The sequence below is a fragment of the Chelonia mydas genome, chromosome 2, assembly GCF_015237465.2.
Source record: "Chelonia mydas isolate rCheMyd1 chromosome 2, rCheMyd1.pri.v2, whole genome shotgun sequence".
Taxonomy (NCBI): Eukaryota; Metazoa; Chordata; order Testudines; family Cheloniidae; genus Chelonia; species Chelonia mydas.
Window position 1 is genome coordinate 64,790,671 of NC_057850.1, and position 16,533 is coordinate 64,807,203.

At 41.8% G+C, this 16,533-nt stretch overlaps 1 long non-coding RNA gene across 2 annotated transcripts; it reads right to left on the reverse strand.

Moving 5' to 3' along the window:
• Positions 1 to 2,581: 2,581 nt before the first annotated feature.
• On the reverse strand, positions 2,582 to 10,487 carry LOC122464466. 2 transcript variants are annotated; one of them, XR_006288515.1, is made up of 4 exons: positions 10,250 to 10,487; positions 4,966 to 5,033; positions 3,363 to 3,420; positions 2,582 to 2,847 (listed from the first exon to the last, which is right to left on the reverse strand). It is a non-coding gene; the product is annotated as an uncharacterized LOC122464466 (long non-coding RNA). The 2 variants fall into 2 exon arrangements; XR_006288516.1 differs by having other exon boundaries at positions 3,363 to 3,449.
• Positions 10,488 to 16,533: the final 6,046 nt, after the last annotated feature.

A 16,533-nucleotide genomic window follows, 5' to 3' on the forward strand; every position in this document is an offset into this window, starting at 1 on the left:
AGATTTTTACAGAGGTTCTGGCTGCATCCCTACCACCTGATTTATGCACATCACATCCATGGGCCCACAAAATTGCAGAACAGCCTTTTCAACCTCCTCCTAGCACTGGCCAACATAGCCATTCATCACACCAGGTGGAGAAAGCTAGAGGGGTGGTTTCTCTGTAACTGGGGCCTATTTCCATTCCCGTGTTCAGTCATGTCTCTAGGCTGAGTTCCTCTGGCAGTGTCCACGGATTCCTTGGACACCTTTTAGGGACAGTGGGTGCTGTTCAGGGTTCTCTGCTCAGTTTCCCTATCTGGTTCGTTGATTTTTCAACTTTGGACCTCACTCCCATTTCTGTTTTCTTGTTTGTTGTCCTCTGTAATTAATTGGAGCCTGGTGTTGGTGGTTGGCCTTTAGTTTTGGGTGGACCTAGATGCACCTGTCCCCAGTACTTCAAATACTACATACTTTCCAACTTCAGAACCTCTTGCTGAAGTTCTGGCTACACTTTTCCTCACACCACCTGATGAATGCACATCCCATGCGTGGTTCCATAAAGTCATGGGACCTCCTTGCCAAACTCCTCCTGGCACTGGCCAAGACAGCTGGATGGGGGTGGTGCTCTGCAACCCTGGGGCCTATTTCTGATTCCTCATATGATCATGCTCCAGGAGAGTTCCTCCAAGTAGCATCCATTGAATCCCTAGCTGCCTCTGAAGAGCAGTGGACTCTGTCTGGGGTTCTTTGCTTGGTATTCCCTTCTAGATTCCCGATTTGTTACTGCTGACCTCCTTCCTGCACCTTTTCTTTTATCTGTGGCCCTCTATAATCAACTGAAGCCTGGATTTAGTGGTGCATACTTCTTAGTTGAGGGCCTTTAATTTTGGGCAGGCCCAGAATTGCCTTTCCCCAGTACTTTAAATATAATATGCCTTCCAACTCCTGCAACAAATGAGGCAGGGGCCCTACAGACAACAGCCTCTTTCTTCACACAACTCTGATTTATTCCCTGTGAGAGGAGACAGGAAAGAGAAGTCAGGAAGTGGGTGGAGTGAAGCTCTGCACTTATACATAGAGGGGCTTATTGTGCCTTTTCTGTAACTAAATCACAGGTGGGGTTCCTCTGGAAAGGATAGTGACTGAATGAGCTAATATGTCTTTTCCATCTCCTACCTTGTATAAGTTAATGTTTTAATGTGCTAAGGCTGGAAGCTGAACTGAACAAATTAGCACTGAAATAAAGCTCACATTTGTAATAGGGTAATTAACCATTAGATCAACATACAAACGGATGTGGTAGATTTTCAGTCTCTTGAAATCTCTAAATCAAGATTACATGTCTATCTAAAAGATCAAACAGAAGTTAGGGGCTTGATGGTGAAATACTGGGCAGGAAGTCAGATTAGATCATTATAATGTAGCCCTCAAAAATCTCTAAATAAAATGGAATAATTGAGTGTTTCTCTGTATTCTGCAGGTAGTAGAAGTGTAGCAAATGCTACACTATATTCAGCTGAAAAATGCAGTAGTGGTTTAGTTAGAATGTTATTAAGTGAGTTGGAATTCATCCAGGACACTGGGACTTTGCAACTCTTATGAAAAGTGCCATGGGATCTTTAAGTGGTCAGAACCTCCATTTTATAACTCAGTGCTCTCTCTCCCCCTGCCCCACACATCAGTAGCACAATGACCCTATATACTTTCCCAAAGCACTGTCTCAATACTGACTTAGAGCAGAGGGAAGAACACTATATTAACAGTACTTTCTGCAGCTCATGGGTTTTTCTTGGAAGTCTGCCATCTAATTACTGACCAAACTAAACCTGTTTCGTTTAGGAGGTCGGAAGCTTTAGATGGTATGGCTGCAGGAACACCCATATGAACACCAGTTTGTAAATAAAATAATTTCACCTATTCTTCTGTTTTCTACCCCTCTTTTCATGTCTCCTCATTATGTTTAGGAACAGGTTAGGAATAAAATATACCTCTCTTCCAACATCTAGTTTTTATTTCTCTATTCTCTTCCCTCTTCTTTCAGTATATTTTTTCCTCTCTCCTCCTTTGGTTGAAGTCTCTCCCTTCAGTGCATGATATAAGCATGCTAAGTGCTAGTTCTACAGCCTTTACCAACTTTAAAAAAGAAACAGATACAAAAAGTTCTAGTGATGTTTACAGGGACAGAATAATTTGTTTACACACAACTGCACAATAGCAAAATGCAGTGTACTTAGTTTGGACAAAGGACAATTTAGCTGTGCATTTTTTGTTGCTTTTTAAATTTGTGGAGAAACTGAAAGAAAGGCTGCTTCTGAATTCCTGCTCCATCTGCTGGAGTAATACAACATGGCTTGTCACATGCTTGGAGCAGATTAGGATAATTTTCTGTTGGTAATTTACATAACTTCTTCACTGTGCAGTAATTTTTTTCATACTAATAGCTACCATTTTGTGAGTTTTTTAATTTTGACTTTTTAAAAACTACTTTTCTCTGTTCAGCTGACTGCTTTTAGTTATTCACTTAAAACTAATGAAAGTTATTTTTTAAATATGCTGTTTTAATGGGGGCCTTATCTTTAAACAAATGATATTGCACAAGTTTTAAGAGTACACTTTTAATGCAATAACTATTAGCCATAACCCTTCTCTTCATGCTACATTGTGTCCACTTCTCCAATTCTGTGTCGTTTGCTACTTCTTCTCATTTGTGTTCTCTTTCACCAAAGGTGTAGTTTGCTTCTGCTTCACCAGCTGCTCCCTCTTTTCAATTTGTTCTGAAGTGAAACTTACTAGAATCCTGATCTTTTGCATCACTCTTTGCCAATATCAACGATCAGGGATTGAGTAGACTCCCTTTGCTACCAGCTGCCAATGGAAAAAAAATAAAGCACAATAAAATCATTTAAAAACAAAAGTTGTACAATCGCAATGCTAAATGTTATTGAAATCTGCTTATTTGACAGAGGGGAAAACTATTTGTCCAGAAGTCATATTTCTTATTGCTTGGAATTATGGAGAACCAATGATCCCAGTCCAGGGCAAGTGCACCTGTATTCCCCATCCATGGTCTCTTGAGGATACCGAGTCTAGGCTCCAGGCTCCTCAGCCAATACCTCTTGGGTAGAGACCTGGGTCTGTCTCTCTCTCCCTCCCTCTCCGAGTTTTTGAGGCTATACAGTTCCCTGCTTACACTGTAATATCCTCAGCAAGCCAGGCTGTCTAAACAGGCCAATGTCTGTGTTGGCTCTCTCTTCTGTAACTGCCAGCAGTCATAAATTACTACCCAGCCTTTGTGTAAGCAAGCACATTTATTCTTAAAGTAAAAATATGACAGAAAAACCCATTAACAAAAATAAAAACCTACATGTTAATAAACTTACCAGAAGTCATGCATCAGTCTTATTGGGCCTTAGTAGGTCAAGTCCTTGCAAAAGAATACTATCAAAAGTGGAAACATGGAAAAATTTCTAAGGAGGAATATAGAAGAATTGCATAAACATGTAAGGACAAAATCAGAAAGGCTAGTGCACAGAATGACTTACACCTAGCAAGGGAGATAAAAGGCAACAAGAAGCGGTTCTTTAAATACCTAAGGAGCAACAGAAAGATGAAGGAAAGTATAGATCCTCTACTTAGTAGGGAAGAAGAGCTAATAATAAATTACATCAAGAAGACTGATCAGTTCAATGTCTATTCTGATTCAATCTTCACTAAAAAGGTTAATGGTGACCAGATACTCAACACAATTAATATTAACAAGGGGGAAGGAACGGAAGCCAAAATAGGGAAAGAACAGGTAAACAATATTTAGATAAGGTAGATGTATTCAAGTCAGCAGGGCCTAATAAAATTCATCCTAGGATACTTAAGGAACTAGCTGAAGCAATCTCGAAACCATTAGCAATTATCTTTGAGAACTCCCAGAGGATGGGGGAGGTCTAGAGGACTGGAGAAGGGCAAACATGTTCCCCTTTTTAAAGATTGGTCTATAATTTCCCAGGTCCAATTTAGTACCTATCAGCCTAACTTCAATATCTGGAAAGATATTGAACAAATTATTAAACAATTAATTTGAAAGCATATAGAGGATAATAGGGTCATAAGGAATAGCCAGCATGAATAAAACGTGTCAGCTATAAATATTATAAGCATAACCTCCCCTCCATTATCCAAGTAATTAATGAAAATATTGAACACTACCAGTCCCAGGAGTGACCCTTGCAGGATCCCACTAGATATGTCCTCCCAGTTTGACAGACAGCCATTGATAACTGCTCTTTGACTATGGGTTTTCAACAAGTCGTGCACCTATTTTATAGTAATTTCATCTAGACCGCATTTCCCTAGATCGCTTATGAGAACATCATGTGGGACTACTGTGTCTAAAGCCTTACTAAAATCAAGACATATCACATCTATTGCTTTCCCCTGTCCACTAAGCTAGTAACCCAGTCAAAAAAGGACATTAGGTTGGTTTGGCATGATTTGTTCTTGACAAATATATGTTGGCTATTACTTATTCTATTATTTTCTAGGTGCTTACAGACTGATTGTTTAATAATCTGTTCCAGTACCTTTACAGGTATTGAATTTAGGTTGATTGGTCTATAATTCCTGGGGAATTGTAGATAGAAAGTAGACATCAACCTGTTCATTCTCAAGAAACAGTGGTCTATACCAGTAGTTCTCAAAACCTGAGGACGTGGCAGGTAAACAAACCGGCCCAGCCCGCCAGGGGCTTTCCCTGAAAAAAGGTGGCGGCCCTAGTTTGAGAACCACTGGTCTATACAATATTAAATTAAATTTGAAATGTTCAGTGACTACTATGTTTGGAACAGGAGAGAAAGAAAACCGCTTCCCAAGATTGGACAGCTTCAGAAACACAGATTGTCCCAGTGCAAATATAATTCATTGTAGCAGAGTACTAAAACATTAACTTCAAAGATTCTCCTAGGTATAACTGGCCAAAATAAAGCAGGTCACCTGGTCTCAGAGGATGTGAGAGCTGCACCTTTGCCATGGTAAGAATCAGACAGGATTTGACACAGAGCCTGAAAATAACACAGAAATCTAGAAGTTAGAGCATCATATTTTCTGATTTCTTTTGTGTAACTTTAAGGATTTGGGCTTGCCTATGAAAAACTAGGGAGTCTTGGGCTAGGTATGTTTCTTTCTACTATTTATTTATTTTCTTCAAAGACAACTGAATCCTAGAATGCACTTTTTACTACAGTCCATCATAAGAAAGGTAAACAACTTCTGAGGAGTCAGTCTAATTGGGTTATAAATCAAGTACACAGACCAAAGGATACAGCTGACACACAATGCCCAGAAAAAGCCTGAAACCTCAGACAAGAGAGGATTGGAGGGAAAAGATTGACATTGATTTTGTCAGGCTATGTCTACACTGGCAACTGATCAACAAAACTTGTGTCTTTCAGGAGGTGTTAAAAACAAACGCCCCTCCCCCGCAAAAAAGACAAAAGTTTTGCCGACAAGCACCGGCGTGAACAGCTCTTTCTGCCAACAATGCCAACGCCACTCGTTGCAGGTGGAAGGTTTTTGTCGGCTGGAGAGCTGACAAACAGTAGTTACGCTGCACGACTTTTAACGGCACGGCTGTAGCCACACAGCCCGTCACTAAAAGCTGCATAGTGTAGACATAGCCAGAGACTTATACCAACTGTTAACATAAGGCCTGGTGACTTTTGTCACAGATACTAGGCTACCTGGTCTCTGAGTTCCACCTCTCAGGCCTCAAGCCATCACCTCTTTGGGGGCAGAATCATGCGATTCTCTCATTCTCATGCCAGGTTTGGGGCTGCAATCCCCTCTGTACCAACTGTGATTACCTCAGGAGGCCTGACTTGTTAGGTTCAATAGCTGCAGTTCTGTATCCTCCTGGAGCTAGGACCACTGATATCCAGTGACCAGATAGCCTTCTTAAAGCAAAGGATTGTTTATTTAGAACCAAAGCATTTCAGAGCAAAAGATTGCACAATGAAGAACAGTCTATATACATGCTTATCTTTCCTAAGGATTACCATTGCCTGGAAGTTTGGGAAGCCCCCCAACTGCTTCAGACATTCTTGCAGTCTCTGTGACTGTCTGTCCCCTGGGTGACCAGCTCATGAACAACTCCCCCCAGCCCCCTCTCCAGGGAGTCTTTTTTAACTGCTCAATATGCCAGTAACTTTGAGCGGCAGCCTGGAAGTAGCATATTCACTGCTAAAAGTTCATCTGTTTTGTAATCACTCCCAAATGTTTGTTAGGAAGCTGTTTATCTAAAACCACTGTGTTGTCTTCTTCCTTGTCTGTCCAACAGCTCCCTATTAAACTAAACCACCACATTCATACACAAAAGCCCAGTAACTCAGTATAGCTATATAATGATTGACCTGACTAACCAAGTCACATACTGTATTCATAAGATTATTACCCATCATTGTTACTAGATCATTACATAGCAGCTGCACATCCACTACAATTTTTCATCAGTGAAACTGAAATGTTGCATGTTCTACTTCTTATATGGAAACGTTCGTAAGCAAACCGGTAAGTAGGTGGCTGAAATACTTCTCCAATGGACTGTATTTACTGAAACAATGAGGAGTCCTTGTGGCACCTTAGAGACTAACAAATTTATTTAGACATAAGCTTTCGTGGGCTAGAACCCAATTCATCAAATGCATGGAGTGAAAATACAGGAGCAGGTATCAATACATGAAAGGATGGGGGTTGCTTTACCAAAATTCAAAAGTTATTTTTCTTCCCCTGGTATCCTGCTGTTAATTGATTTAACTTGTTAGACTGTCCACTAACTTGGTAAAGCAACCCCCCCCATCCTTTCATGTATTGATACCTGCTCCTGTATTTTCACTCCATGCATCCGATGAAGTGGGTTCTAGCCCACGAAAGCTTATGCCCAAATAAATTTGTTAGTTTCCAAAAGTGCCACAAGGACTCCTTGTTGTTTTTGCTGATACAGACTAACATGGCTACCACTCTGAACCCTCTATTTACTGAGGGACTACCTATCCTAAATTCTCAATTACTAAGGGACAATCTACACTCATTGCTATATTTGTTTTCCACAAACTACTCTTTGCATAACCTTTTATGAGTGATGTACCAGAATATTTGGATGCTAATATCTAAACTGTATTGTAAAATTTATTAACCTTAATTTGGGATAGTGCAGATTATGTACTATATGTATTTTATTACTTTTAAACCAAACTTTGTACTTTTGGATAATTTAAGCATTAGTCTCTCCTTAACCTGTGTATTAGATAATTTTAGCATTAGCTTTAATAAATTTTTTAAATCTACCTATTAGATCATCTAGTACTTTACCATGGCAATGCAGGATTGTTCTCTACAGCATATTTGCTACTACTTTACTCAGTCTCCTTTCAAATGCTTCAAAAATGGGTCTTCTCCACCATTTGAGACTGTTCCACTGTCTAAGGAAGAAGGAGAAGACTGAAAGAATAGTGAACTATTTTTTGGTCAATTTACCTCTGATATCACAACCCCAACACATAATCCAAAAACAATAATCTGTTGTGGAACAGCTACAGAGCCAGAAGGAGGCAGAGAAAATAATGGGGAAGTGGAGGATGCAACAAACTACCTTTGATGTCACAATCCCATCTCCTAACAATAAGTTTTCTCTTTGAAATGGGGAGATCAGAGAAGTTGTAGTGCAACAGGGAAGAAGCAGAGTAGTGCTGATCATTCCCTCCCAGGATTAGTACAGACCAAACTGCTTTGCTCATTACTAGAGAGGAAGGAGGAAATCCTGGCCCTGTGGAAGTCAGCAGCAACTCTCCCATTGACTCCAATGAGGCCAGGATTTTATCTGAACCCTCAAAGACAGAGGTGAGTTAAACTGGCAGAGTAGTGGGGAAGGCTACCTTTCCACTCTCTGCCTAAACTACCTTTAGTCCGACTAAAATAAAGACTTCCTCCTCAAGTGCTATTAGTACAATAACTTTCAAAAGCCCTATATTTATTTTACAAAGAAGAAGAATACTTTTAAGGAGGATACAATTATCGTTCCAAAAGGCACTTATAGTAATGGAAATAAACCCCACAAATATCAAGAGAAATTCTATTACTGCTGTACAATACATTATGCAAGTGCCAGTTCATAAAATGCCACTAGGTGGAGATGTTATGTAATCAGTCACTTTACAGGCAAGTTAGAGGACGCTGAGCTAGAAGCAGATACCTTGCAACTGTACTAAACTTTTGTTTCCTGTTTTTGTTCTTTATTATTCAAGTTTCCAACATAGGTTTTACATATTTCACTGATGTAATTGTATCTTCTGATTGCAATGCCATAACAATACAATCTATTGCTGACCTGTGAGCTACAGCTTTCTTTTTGTATTGCTTTCTCTGGTTCTTTTGATGGCTGATGTTAACAGAGATCTACAAAGTATATAGGGAAAAGCAGCAAAAGGCAAAGTGTCTCTTCACCAGGGACATTTGTTATCAACCATCACTGCACAAACAGACATTATAATAAGCAGCCTCTAAGTACATTTCTTATTGCCACTTATCATCAATTGCCTTTCATAACTCACTCATTTCCCTGCTTGCTCCACTGCACCTGAATTATGAGGCTATCACTAACAGTGGGAACAAATTATGCCCATTTTATACACTCTAAATATTATGGGTCAAATAATGACATTACTGGTGGGAGCCGTGAGGGCAGAGGAAGCAGCGTGGTCTCAGCTACACATAAAGCTGGATCGTTAGTGGCCCCTGAGCAGCTGCACAGAGGTGAAGAAGAAATTCGCCTACACCTGGTGTAGGTTTTGAGGGAACATAATAGCAGTTCCTTTGCCTGCACTGTGGCGAGAGCAGGGACTACTTGCTCAGGCTGCCATAAGAAATTCATGGCCTTGCTTGCTCCTCCGCTTTGGCTCACAGAGTAGAGCCAGAGCATTCTCAGCAGACCAATGTCTGCTGCAAGGTATGCATGAACCTCCATGTGTAGGAGTGGCTCAAGGATAAATTGGCATAATCTCTCTGGTGCTCTTTTTATGGGCAGAATAGTGCCACATCCCCTCCTCCTCAAGACTGTGACATTAAAGGCACAGTCTAACCCATATACTCTGTGGCAATTCTGCCAGCATTGGCTCTGACTCATGGCCAAGAAGGAAGTGCTGCTAGGTGTATCTGCTATTACTGCTAATATCTGCCTCTCGCTAGTGCATGCTATCAATCACAGTATGTGCACTGATGCTATCTATACCCTCTTGTGGGCTTTCCTGTTGGGTCTGGGGTGCATTTTAGAACCAGGAATCCCTCTCCATGTTGTCTTTAGGGCTGGGCAGGTATTCATTGGATAGCACAAGGCAGATCAGGACTGGGACCCTATGGCAGGAGAGGCTGTTAAATATATTTGTTTTTTCAAGAAAAGGTTGAATGAAATCTAATTGCTTAAAAAACAGAAACCCTGTTCTCTAGTACAGTTTAGTCCATACTAATTCTCACCAAACAATAAATCAATGTATTGCAGATCTGCACCACTCTTTCTAACCGATATTTCTAAGGCACGAGCAGTTAAACTGACAAACCCTATTAAAAATAATAGGGCCCAAGTCATGCTAAAGGTATACCATGACTACTTTTTTTAAAGTAGAAAGTTATTGGCCAAATAAAACAAGGCCCTGCACTCAGTGTGATGGCATTTCTCTGTCTGCCTGTAAGGCAATATCTTCTGAACACTGCATCCAATCAAGCCCAAAACTCCAAGGAATGTTCTAGGCATCAAAGGGCAGAACCCCACTGATTTTGGTGAAAATGGAAAAGCTAGAAATGCCTGGTGTGACCAGAGTCCTGGGGGGCCACGCTGAGATTTCTCAATTAGAGCAAACTGCAAATAGGGCAGACAATCCCCCGAACTGGTGGTTATTCTACTACTTAGATTCACCAAGCTAGCAACAAGCCAGCTTCTATAATATCTTATTGGTTACCCAGAAGCCAAAACCCACAGTTCCCTTAAAGCAACCCAGCCTTGAGCTCCCACCCAGACAGCCAAGTCAAATAGATGAGCATTATTGAAAACCTTGGTCATCATATAAAAAGTTCTACCAATCCCAAAGGATCAGACACATTACCCACCAGGTTAATGAATATCTTAGATCTTACCCAAATACATGCTTACAGCTAATTCTTATTAAGAAGCTAAAGTATATTAAAAAGGAAAAAAAAGAGAGAGTATTGGTTAAAAGATCATTATACATACAGACATGAATAGAGTTCTTAGGTCAGCTTTATAGTAGAGATGGTGAGCTTTAGAGCTGCAAAGAGTTCTTTTAGAATTAGCCCATAGGTTACAATCCAATGTCAAGGTGATCCAGATGAGACTGAAGATCTCAGTCTTGCGACTCAAACTTCCTCTGATGAAGCTTAAGCACATCTGAGATAAAAGGATCAGGGCCCAAGAGTTCTTTTTATAGAACTCTGGCAGGCCATTGACAGCCTCTTGACAACAGGTGTTCCTTGGGTGAAGCATTGTGACTTTTAAGTAGAATCACCTATTTCCTATGTATACACAGGTAACTAGTTGCATTCATTAGCATAAGATAATTATGCATTAAGCAGTTCATAGACAATTTACTACAAACTTCAAAGAAAAATATAGACAATGAAATTATTACATTCAGGTTTCATTTACATTTTAATATTCCCTTTTCATCTCTGAATCAATAGACACAGTAACAGACAGGAACCATCTGTTTACATGGTTAACACCTAACAAGATATAAGTAAATACATACAATTAGTATTACCTCTAATTCTCTAACAATACAGGTTTGCATTTCAAAGCTTTAGTCTATTTAACATGAAATTGCCCTAATTACCATTTACATACTTTTCTAACACATCTCTACAGATTGAAGTTGGGTCATTTAGCCTGCTAGTCATTTAACCCTTTTTGGCTTAATGTCACATCTGGTTTTCCACTGGTATAAATCAGAGGAAAAATCAGACACCTGTGTAGCCTATTGGGTGTTGCTGGCAGAGGAAGCTCTCTGGTGCCTTCTACTGCTGCCTACGCATATCACAGGCAGAAGCTTCATAAATTAATCTCTTTCCTTTTCAAAAGTTTTTGTATTGATGACCCCTTTCACACAACAAGCCTCTGAGTGTGACCCTCCCTTATACATTAAAAAAGGGGGGGGGGGTAATTTAATTTAATGGGGGCTTAGGGCTGTCAGCCCCACATTGCTGACAGCTCACAACCCCCATTTAAACACCTTGGGACCCCCCTGAGGAGTCACAACCCCCCCAGTTTGATGAACCCCTGGCATACAGTGTGGACCACATAATCCAACAACATGTGCAGCCCTCTAGTATTATTGAGTACCCAATAACTGTGCTAGGCACATCAGTGAGAGCAGCCATAGTGGTATTTTATCTATGGTATTACAAAATATTTTCTTTAAGAAAAAGTGGGGATGGATTTGACTCCCCTGCCTGTAACAGCAATCGAGGTAGGCTTTGTCAATGACTGAGATATGGGTGGTCATGCCAGTGGCTAGAGCAGGAGTCAGGTTTACTGGCCAGAGAAGGACTCAGTAGTCAGGAATCAGAGCCCAGAGTCAGAGGCCGGATGCCAGAGCCAAGTCAGAGTTGAAGTCAAGAACTGGAGCCAAGGATCAGGGCTGTGTCACCTGGAGTGAGGCAAGGCAGGGGCAGTGTTGGGAATAAGCAGGCACAGCAGCTATTGCAGACACAGCTGAATGCTTTGAGAGCCACTGAACTGTTACTGGGCTTCAGAGCTGGTCTGCTGACTGTTCCAATCAATCGGGTGGTGTAGCCAGTCAGGAAGCCTATTGCAGGCCTGCTGCACTCATTAGGTTGCCTAGAGACTGATTCTGCTGCAGGCCCTGCTTCAAAAGACTGTACTCCCCTGCCAGCTGCAGGGTGCCTCTAGGCTTGGTTTCTTGGGATACTTCCGATGGAACTCTTGCAAAAGGTCCAGGGCATGGATGTTCTCTACCAGTTCCCAAGAATCATAGAACTGGAAGGGACCTCGAGAGGTCATCTAGTCCAGTCCCCTGCACTCTTGGAAGGACTAAGTATTATCTAGACCATTCCTGACAGGTGTTTGTCTAACCTGCTCTTAAAAATCTCCAATGATGAAGATTCCACAACCTCCCTAGGCAATTTATTCCAGTGCTTAACCACCCTGACAGGTAGTTTTTCCTAATGTCCAACCTAAACCTTTCAAGCTGCAATTGAAGTCCATTGCTTCTTGTCCTATCCTCAGAGGTTAAGAAAAACAATTTTTCTTCTTCCTCCTTGTAACAACCTTTTATATACTTGAAAACTGCTTGTCCAGACCATAACCTTCCCAGTCCACCACATACTGGAGCCTTCCACTAATTTGCCAGAATTGAGGATCGACTTTCATGGGTTTAGATGACAGAGAGGGGACTAGTGATGGCAGTGCAGAGCCAGAGGGCTGGTGGGAGCAAGGAGGACCATCTTTTTTCTTAGTTGCAGTCGGTCAGGTAGTTGTCGATCTTGATGCGTAGGTCAGCTAAGGCAGTGGTTCTCAAAGCCAGTCCGCTGCTTGTTCACGGAAAGCCCCTGGCGGGCCAGACTGGTTTGTTTACCTGCCGTGTCCACAGGTTCGGCCGATCACAGCTCCCACTGGCCACGGTTCACCACTCCAGGCCAAGGGGGCTGCGGGAAGGGCGCCGCTTCCCACAGCCCACATTGGCCTGGAGCCGCGGTCGGCCAAACCTGCGGATGGGGCAGGTAAACAAACCGGTCCGGCCCGCCAGGGACTTTCCCTGAACAAGCAGCAGACCAGCTTTGAGAACCACTGAACTAAGGGATCCAGGCGGGATGGAATTCCACCCATGCCAGTTCATCTTGAATATTATCATTTAGGCCAAGCGGGAAAGGATAATGCCAGGCAGCCTCATTTCACTTGGTATCTACTACCAAGTATGGAACTCTGCTGCATATTTAGCACCTGGCCGGCATCTCTGCAGCAGCACCTGATGTGTGGCTTTGGCCATATGCTCATGTCTCGGATCATCAAAGATCACTGCCAAAACTCAAAAGAATGTCCTCAATTTTTCCCAGAAGGGGGCTTGAGTTTTCCAGGAATGGAGACACCCAAGCCAGGGCCTCCCCAGTAAGCAGGCTGATAATCAATTCCACTCAGGCTTGGTCAGTGGCGTACAACTGTGGTCATAGTAGAAATAGGAGCAGATACCAATTTAGGAACCCAGAAAACCCACTGTGGCAATCGCCTTTGAACTTGTCAGTTATGGGGCGCTTGGGCTCTCAGGCAGTGGGGTTTGGAGCTGAAGGAGGTTTGGCTTGAACTTGCATGACCCCATTCTGCACCTGCAGGGTGGCAAACTGGGCCTGTGAGGTCTGTAGGGCTTCCACTGTCTCTGTCAGAGAGATATTGTCCTTTGAAGAATCCATAGCTACCAGATCAAGGTAACTCCTCAAGGTGTCAGTGACCAGGATATGGGTGGTTGTGCCCATTTACTTGGAGTGACGCTAGATAGGAGTAGGAGCTGCCATGGGCAAATGCTTTAAGCAGCCACTGAACTGCTGCTGCTGGGCTTAAGGGTTGGTCTCCTGACTCTTTCCAACCAATCAGGTGGTGTAGCCAATCAGGCATCCTTTTATAGGCCAGCTGTACTTATTAGGTTGCCTGGAGACTGGCTCAGCTGCCAGCTCTTCTTCCAGACTGGCTCTGCTGCAGGCTCTGATTCCTGACATGGTGGCATCAAGTTTCTCCATAATTCCTAGCCTTGCACAATTTGATTTCTATAGTACATGAAGAAATCAAAAGGCTGCTATTTTTAGACTTGCTGCTCCTTCTTCTGGAGTAGCTGAATCCAGTCTGTGAAAGGCATAATGACATTATCACATTGTATTGTACCTACACAAGTCAAGTAAGGAAATAAGGAGCAGGTGTGACAGAACTATCTAGATGCACGTGTTATTCTGTCGTGAGCCAATGATCTTAAAATAAAATAGGTCAATATCTGTTATCTGAATAAATCCTATTACTGCTATATGACCTTCCAGCTCATAAGAGGCAGAAATTTTTGCAGACACACCCCCTATTTATTGAAAAAAAATTTGCTAAACAAAAGACTAAGACCTGCACATGGGAAGAGAAGAGACATTGTTTTGCATAAAGTGACATCCAGAATTGAAAGGGTTTTAGCTTATTGCTCAATGTGCAAATTTCCCATAATGGAAATTACCAGCTTGGTAGACTGGGAGTAAGGAACATGAGTCATACAAAGTGACCACCAGAAGAGGATATAAGGAGCAGCCTGTAAGCTTAGTTACAAAGGGGCGGTCTTTTCGGGAAGTCAAAAAAGGAAGGAGGATGTGAGATCGAACTTTCAGCTGACATGCAGAAGGAGACAGACAGCCTTCAGACAGAGAGAGGGAGCTCTTTTTTTTTTTAAAGGATTTTTTTCTTTGTTCAAGAAAATTTAAAATTGTCTCAATTACATTAGCATAGTTAAGGGCTATTTGCAGTCCCACAGCCGGCCTGGAATGTGGAGCAAGGGGACATGGGATAAGAAGATTTCTATCCATCAGATTTTCAGTCTGCTGACTTTGGCTTTGCTCTGGGAGTTTTGCCCAAGGGTCAAATTCTGCAGTCCTTACAAAAGGAAAACTCCCACTGACTTTACATTTCCACCGTGCTTCTGGAGCAAATCTCCTGAGTGGGAAATTTCACATTGAAGAGAATTGCACAGCGTGATATTTAGAAAGGAAAAAAAGTCTCTGGGTCCTCAAAATGACATGGTTCACAAAATTAGATGAATATAAAAACCTACACAATGAATCGCCCCAAAAATTCCTAAAATCCACACTGGTTTTACACAGTTCTAACCAACTCATCACTTTTGTGTGGAGTGGTGGGAATGTGAAGGTTGGGATGCTTTTCATGTGGTGGAGAAGAGTTAGCAGGGTTTCTGAGTCAATTAGGACGTTATGGAACGATATGAAGCTGGTGGGCTAGGTCCTCTGCTACATCCAATAATTATACTGTAAACAGCTGCCACACCTGTGATACCCTCTAACAAAATGGTAGTAGATTGTAAATGTGTACACATTTGAATAAATTCGCAAAATCATTAGAAGCACGTATCTTCTAACTATATCTTGCAACTGCATATCAGGAATTTCCATTTACATAGTTTAGAAGACAAAAGCCAGATAATTGCTATAAAACATTTTAGTACCAGGGCTATTTCTCAACACATGTTCTAAGTAGAGGGAAATACTGTTGTGTCTTAGTACAGCTTGAGAACTATTGGAAAATGTTGGCATTTTAATGACAATCACTGTATAGTGAGCTGGGATAAAATGCTCACATGTACCCAATTTCATGTTCATTTACTGTGAGGATACGTGCAAAAATAAGCACAGAGGTGTGCCTACAAAATGACTGTAGAGCTTCAGCTTCTTTTTCAAAATAGTAAGTGAGATCCCAAATGACTGGTGAGACATCACTTACTATCTGAATCTTCTAACTTGTCCAAATGCCATTGCTGATATTGGTGGGATGCCAAGATTTGAGGTCCTAGTGGCAAGAGTCTGAACTACAATCAAAGCTTAAAGAACAGGAGGACTTGTGGCACCTCAGAGACTAACCAATTTATTTGAGCATAAGCTTTCGTGAGCTACAGCTCACTTCATCGGATGCATTCCATGAAGTGAGCTGTAGCTCACAAAAGCTTATGCTCAAATAAATTTGTTAGTCTCTAAGGTGCCACAAGTCGTCCTTTTCTTTTTGCGAATACAGACTAACACAGCTGCTACTCTGAAACCAATCCAAGCTTAATTTGTCTTGATTACATTTGTATTATAACAGCAATATTACAGCCACTCCTTTTTCCTCATTGGAGATCCAGTGCCCTCATTGTGATAAACTACTCTAACTTTGGTCTTGTAATGTAGTCACTCAGAAATCAGACTATTGACAAGAAAAAGCAGATGTGTAATGACACTGTCATATAATCAAGTAGCCCTTTTTCAGTGGAATTCCCTTTAAGACTAGATTGAATTTCCAATTCTTGAAACTAGACCCCTAAAACCTACCACTGAGTCACTAAAGAATGCATAGAGAAGGTGACTTCTCTGCATCCTTATCCCTCTCTAAGCAGAGGGAGTACCCTGATATCAGAACACACACACACACACACTGGATTAGTGCTCAGACTGACCCTTCTCCCTGGGTTCTTCTTTTATTGGAAGTCAAAATAATGATAACACAATAAGGTAGGCTGCTCTTAGGAATTCCCTCCAGAACCTCTCTGTCCTAGACCCTAGTCACCTCTGCCCAGAAAGCCACTCCCACCTATTTTTATCCAAGATGGTGCTAGTGAGCCAGCAAGAATCAGTCAGCAGCCCCAGGCAGGGTTCTAACAGTGTGTGTATGAGGTGGGTACAGAGTGGGTACAGAGTGGTAAGAACGCGAGAGGAACAGTTTCTGAGTCAGGTGGGATGGAAGGATGTTTCTGA